A 7147-nucleotide genomic window follows, 5' to 3' on the forward strand; every position below is an offset into this window, starting at 1 on the left:
CCTGGATCCAAGCTCTGGGTTAGAGCAATTTATGTGTAACAGAAGGGGGATTAGGCTTGAGTCTGAGTTTGATCCCTGGGCTTACACTGCAGTGTAGACATACCATGAGGGTATGTAAACTTGTGCTTGAGCCTGTGTTCAAGGCTATTCCCTTTTATGTCTACACTGCGATTGCATTAACCCAGGGCTTGGACCCAGGGTTCCAAGACCCTGCAGGGCTGGAGGATCCAAGCTCAAGTCAAGCTGAGACCCAGGGTCTGACCCCTATTTCTTTGCAGTATAGCCACAGCCCCAGTTGACTCAAGTCCCAGGACTCATCTGGAAGTATCCCTCAGTTCCATGGGACAACTTCCTGAAGCCTCTCTATCCCAACAATCGGCAATCCACTGTACTGAAAATGGAAGCCCCTCTCCCAAACCACTGCCCTAGTAGGCAGCAGTAGCTCAGGTCAGTGTTAACCCATTATTTTCTGATCATCGATCTGCAAGCACACTATCAGAGAGCTTTCTCAGTTTGCAATGGAGAGAGAACTGATCAAGCCTTTTGCAAAGCGAGCTGCTTCCAGGTAATGTGCAGGGCAGGCAGTAAAGTTTTCCCACAGTGCACCAGGATCGTAGAGATAGAGTGGCAACATTTCAGGTGGCGGGGGAGGGAGGCCCTCAAGGGACTCTGGGATATGGTTACTTTGACTTGGGTCTTGCACACTGCAGTATGGATACCAGAGCCTTAGATTTGAGCATGGGTCAGAAAATTCTTAAGGGAGGATTAAATACAGTGTCGGCGCTCAAGCCCAGGTTTCCCTAACTTGGGTCACTTGAGTCCCACTAACTCTGGGTTTACATTGCAGTGTAGACATATCCTCAGTGACCAATTAGCAACCTTGTGAGCTATCCAGCGCCTTCCCTCTAACTTTTGGAGTTTTGAGTGATCATGACCTTGTGACCCAATCAGATGAAAATTCAGCCAATGAATCCTTTAAAAAAAAATCAGGAAAATAATGTCTCAGACTCCTTGACTTTCAGGTGATCATTGGAATACTTCCCTCTGCATTCAATGCAAACACACTGTAACTGGCTCACTGTGACTGGCTTTCTTTATGAGAAGTTATTTTTGAATTTTAACATTTTAGGAAATGAATGCAACTCAACAGTTGAGTTAAAAATTATTTATTATTTTTCAGAAATCACAAATTAAAGGCAAACAGAGAGAACTTGGGAGAGACACCTCTGACCCTTTTTGAGTAGAAAATAGATCCTAAAGTAACTTCCTTCACAACAACCTCACCTTTTTATTGGCAAGTAGCGTCCCTCCTTATCTCTTTTGATGGCAGAGGTCTAAAATCGCAGAGATTGTGGACAGGACAACAGCTAACCCTCTTTGTTTATTTAAATATTCTCTGAAGCAAAACTCCTGGCCAAACTAATCAAAAGCTAGTTTATTCTCCTGGAACTTGACTGTGCACCATTGAAATCAATGGGAATTCTGCAGCTGATTTCTATGGTTGTTGGACCTGCTCCCTGATTTTATTGATGTGTTTTCTGTATACAAACAATCTCAGGAACTGTCTAGGTTCCTATACAGATGCCCATCCTCATAGTATCGGAACATCTCCCGGATGTGAGAACATGAATGATATCTCTCTCCTCCTTCCCTGTTGACAAGAGGCAGGCTTAGTTTTCTGTTTCTCTGCTTGTTTTTAAATTAGTATTGAATGGGGGTGGTGGTTGGGGCAAGTAGAGGTAGTGTTACAGGAAAGCTTGGGCCCAGAGATGGGTGTTGAGTCCAGTTCTGAGTGTTGTGAGGTTTTCAATCATTCTTGTGGGTCCTTTTCAATTCTGAAGGTGCCATTTTTCTTCAGAACTGCATTGGTGATGGCATAACTTCTTCATTACAATGTGAGGACAGACATTTGGATGTTCCTGGCTAAAGTCCTAGCCTCAGCTATCAGGCATGATGCAGACTTATGGTCTCTTGACTGCCTGTTATCTTTTGTCTATTTGTGAAAATGACATGGTTCCCCTACAGATCTGAATTAAGAAAGGAGGGTGTCAGTGGGGCAGCCTGCAAATTATTGCAAGAACCATCTTGGGAGCAGGAAGTCCTTTCTTCCCAGTCCTTGTATCATGCCTTTTCTTAAGCTCTTTCAACACATGAACAAATGGCAAAGCTCGTCAGTGAGTCATGTGGTGGTGTAGAGTAGTCATTGAGCGTGAGTTATTAGAAAATGGATGTAAAGTTGGCAAAGTTATGGTAACTTGCATGGATTTGGCATTCCGTGAGATGCCACATTCATGTCAATGGCGTGTAAGTGGGGTAAGTATCAGAAAAAAAGGAGATGCGATTGGAAAAATAAACCTGGATCAAGAGGGAAGTTCCACTAAGCCTAAACTGCAATGGTGTAAACAATCCAAAAATGAATAATAGAAAGCCACATTAGTTCTTGGCTAACCACCAGCCTCTCTGAAATGTGACGCATCTGAGAACAGCTTTCCCAATGGAATCTGCAAGCCAGACAGTGTCACCAACCTGGCCAATAAATCAAATTCCTGAGCTGCCTCCTGGATCCACAATCCAGACCACACCTGTCTCATTTTGTACACTCTGCACCACAAAGTCTGACTCACATTTAATCTTTGATCACAATTTACTTACACAGATGGGATTAATTTACACCTTCCTCCCAAAGGACTAAAGTCTTCATGCAGTCATAGCCACACAAATAAATTGGGCCAAATTTATCTGTGGTATGCAGTGGAGTTATAACAAGGATAACTTTGGATACAACTGCTTATCTGTACCTAATTTAAAGGGTCTATTACAGAAAGGCATATAGGAAAAATATTTCTATCAAAAGACAACCTTGTACTAGGGAGAGTTAGTAAGGACCAGGGAATTGCAGAAGAAAGTTCCTGTGGGCAAGGGGCTGCTTCTGCATTTTTTCAATATACCGCAAACAAATACCAAGCAAACGCATTCTCCATGTTTTAATATTTTCAGTTGTAGTTGGTAAAAAGCAGACACAGTTACTGTTGTAACAGGATCATCCACCAACAACTAGGGGTCTAAAGTTGCCCCTAAGTTATGAACCCTAGTAACTAATAATAGACACACTCTCAATCAAAGGGACCAATATTAGCTCCACCAACTCTGTTGGCTGCTTCTCCTAACCCAGCATCATCACTTCCTTAGCTTCAACCACTTGCCCTCATCCATGCCCCTGTATTAATTAGAGATTGGCTAAGGCGCTGAACTGCATGATCCAAGTTGGATGAGACAGAGATGTACAGTCGGGTGTCATCAGCATACTGAAGACACTGCACTCCATGCCTTCTTACTAATCCTGCTAATAACCACATATATAAACTGAACAAGAAGGGTGACAGAGTGGTACCCTTTGTCATCTCACATGTCTCTTCTCTTATCATCTCCATCCCCTCTCTCATCTCCCACTCCTTAGCTTCCTTTGAACAACACTACATCTGACTCTTCTCTCTCTCTTCATGTAGCTGTCATCTACAGGCTGCTCCAGCTACTTCTAAACCTCCTTCCCCATCAGCTTTGACTCTTGGCTCTCCCACTTCATTTCTTCACAATCCACTATCCTCATCCCATGCTGACATCTCATCCAATCCTTTTGTCACCCATCTCCTTAACTTCACCTCATCATGTGCCATGGAACAATCCTGGGAGAGTGTTCCAGGAAGAAAGGGTGGCCCAGAGACAAGCAAGAAGATGTACACTGGGGATCAGAGAAACATGTAGTTGAGGTTGTTAGCACTGGTAGAACAGCGGGGGCCCAGGGACCAATGTTGTAAGAGACAAAAGTCCTGATATGAGTAAAAGTATTGAGTACTTCTTTTAGTAAAGTCAGCAGATAGGACTCTCAATACACACAGGGAACAGATCCTGCTGAATAAGAAGACATCACCTTTCAGTGTAGAGCCACCCTTTAAACCATCAGAGTTCTGTTTGCTAATATTAGGAGGAGAGTGTCAGCACTGCAAAAATAAGGGCTTGACCCAGCAACCCTTACTCATGTCAGAGAGCCTGGCTCATGAACAATATGACTGACTTCAGTGTGACTGTGTTTGAAGAAGGGCTGTAGAGTTGGGCTCTGAGCAATTAGAATACAGATCACAATTGACTGAAGTGAATGATTTATGATTCCCAATTTTAGTATAAAGTATTTGGAAAGATGCCAAGATGCTAATTGGCTTGATTAAAAAAAACCCTAAACAAATCCCAGACCCAATACAGATGGCTTCTTTGTCTCAATTATTTTTCATTTTGTTGCATGCTTCCCTGTGTCACCACTTAATTAGTGACTAGACCTTTGCAGGAGAGCTTGTTATTTATTTATTTATTTTTAAGGTGATTAGTTACACATGCAATAGTAAAACCGAAGCCCTGCGCCTTCAGTGAGCAACATGTACACTGGGCTTATGCGGTGAGGATGGAAGGTTCAGTGGGCACAGCACTAGCCTGAGACTTGGGAGACCAGGGCTCAGTTCCCTGCTGCTGCTGCCCCATGTCCGTGGGACCTTGGGTTAGTCATGTAGTCTCTCTGTGGCTCAGCTCATCATGTGCACAATTGGGATAATCATATTACTCTAAGGCACAGAGGCATTCTGAGGATAAATACATTACAAATTGTGTGGTGCTCAGATACTACAGTGACAGGGGCCCTATAAGTACCTAGATCAATAGCCCCTTGCATGAATAGCAAGTTATAGCCACAGAGCTCATTGCAGGACTGGGGCCCAAACTGCACCTAGTTCAATCTCAGACTAGGACCAGGAACAGGTATCACTCAGATAGATTCACCCTCCAATCCGTTTTCCAGTTTGTTTCATTTAGAGACAATGGGTCAAATTCTGCTCTGATACACCTGTGTAATCCCCCACACTGAAATCTATGGGATGGTCTTGTGTAGCAGAGAGCAGAATGTCGCCCAGTCAATCTAATTTATACTAGTTAAAATGAGTAGTTTTAGGAGCTAATGCAGATGATGGGCCTGTTGCTCCCTTGAGGATTATGGGGTTTAAAGGGTCAGAGCTTCCTCTAGCACCTAGTACTCAGTTGATGACATTAGCAGATTAATGTTTGTTTGCATTTCCCCAACAAAATGGGTGTGAGATCAGAAACAGAACCCTTACCATGGCTTCTGAACCAATTAGTCAGTATTACAAATCACTTGACAGATTAAGATGCCTATGGAAGTGTCTAAGTGTCTGGGGATTTACGCAGCTCTTAAAACTATCCAGTGTCCAGCTTAACATGCCTGGGTTTAATCAACAGTGAACTATTCTATTTCCAGCACCATTTAATAGAATAATAATATGTGAAACTGTTGATCTGTGTAATGAACTATGGGCCAGGTCCTCATCTGGAGGAAATAGGCTTGGCTGATTTACACTAGCTGAGGATCTGTCCCTACCTCTCTAGTTCTGACTGAATTTGGTGAGTGGCGTTTCTTTTGAAGCACATTTTTCTGTTGTTACATACACACCTAAATACATGTTTTGCTACCTAAATAGGTGGTCTCATATTCAGAGCTGCTAAGCAACTGCAGATCCATAGACTTCCTTTTAGGTGCCTAACACAGAGCTAAGACCAAGATTTTCAAAATTGACTAGTGATTTTAGGTGCCTCTGTTTTTGGACTTTTGGTTTAATTTCATCCAGACTGCCCTTGGAGAAAAGGGGGTTGAAGAGCAGGAAAAAGTGGGAGAGATTTCCAAGATGGGCAGCTAAAATTTTGGCATGTCTCAATAGAAATCAAAAGCACATTCACATGCACTGCACCTAATTATCGATTAAATGATAGTGTAAAAAAAAAAAACCCAGTCGTTATATTTACATCAAACAATTAAATTCTGTTCTTTTTACTGAATGTCCTATAATTACAAATAGTACTTTATGACCATTTAGCAGCCAGACTGAATATTTACAGCTTAATTAACCCCAAACGGTCTTGAATAATGTTTTGTTTACAACTGAAGTAATAAACTGAATGCATCAGGGGACTGAAGGGGCTAATTAAAAGGAACAAATAGAGAAACAACTCAGTGTTGGATATCTGGGTGCATGCTGTTATTATGCTGTGCTCCCATATGGGGAGATTTATACTAGAGGTGATTCAATCACAGTTCTATCTGGACTCAATGCATGCAATTCTCATTTACACTAAGGTCCCTTTGCATCAAGAGGCTTTAAAGTGGGATATCTGCTGCCAGAGGCATATAAAGGGAATGTGAATGAGAATCAGGCCAAATAAGAATAGAACTGAACAAAAAATGCTAAAAGTAATAGCTTACCTTATCTTAAATGCTCAATATTTTATAAGTGGCTTATGATCATTACTACCTGATCAATCCAAATTAATATCATCCAGATGTTTCATGTCTACATAACAGCTGCTAAACTCCAAGCCTGGATCAAACTCCCCTTGAGATCTGTGTCTTGCTATGGCATTTTGTCTGTGATCTGCAGTATTACCAATCTCAAGCATTCAACAAACAGGAATGAGGCTCCCGAGAATCGGGAGATTGGCTTAAAAATCAAGAGATTTTAAAAATAATAAAATTGGGGTTCTTTTTATTTGCCTTCTGGTTCTTGAGTTTCTAATTTTGAGTCTTCATGTTTTCAAGCTTTTCACTGCAGCCAGGAGGGCTGGAACTATTTTTTAAAAGATGAAACCTGAGATCTTCTGGAAGTCACATGACTCCAAAAGCTGGGGCTTTCTACACTGAATATTGTGAGAAACTTGCAAGAGTTGGCAACACTGGCAGTTTTTTCTCAGTTTGCCTTGTAGCTGAAGACGACAATTCTGCTCCCATTGAAATCAAAGAGAGTTTTGCCACTGACTTCAACAGGAGCAGGAGCAGGAGCAGACCTGAAGTGAAATCAAGGTCATGTCTACACTTGGAAAATATACCAGGTTACAGAATATATGAACTAACATGATTTACACAATCTAGCCACTAGTGGCCCAGTGCACATGACAAAAATGTGCTTTTAAAAATAGCTCCACATGACTGTGGAGTCCTCTTAACAGTCAGGTAGACCCAGTCTCACTCCTTTGCAATCATTTTAGCTGGCCATGTTGTAACATGATTCTTAGGTGTTAAAATGTGTCTACAGAGCAA

This window comes from Caretta caretta, chromosome 3, assembly GCF_965140235.1.
Source record: "Caretta caretta isolate rCarCar2 chromosome 3, rCarCar1.hap1, whole genome shotgun sequence".
Classification (NCBI taxonomy): domain Eukaryota; kingdom Metazoa; phylum Chordata; order Testudines; family Cheloniidae; genus Caretta; species Caretta caretta.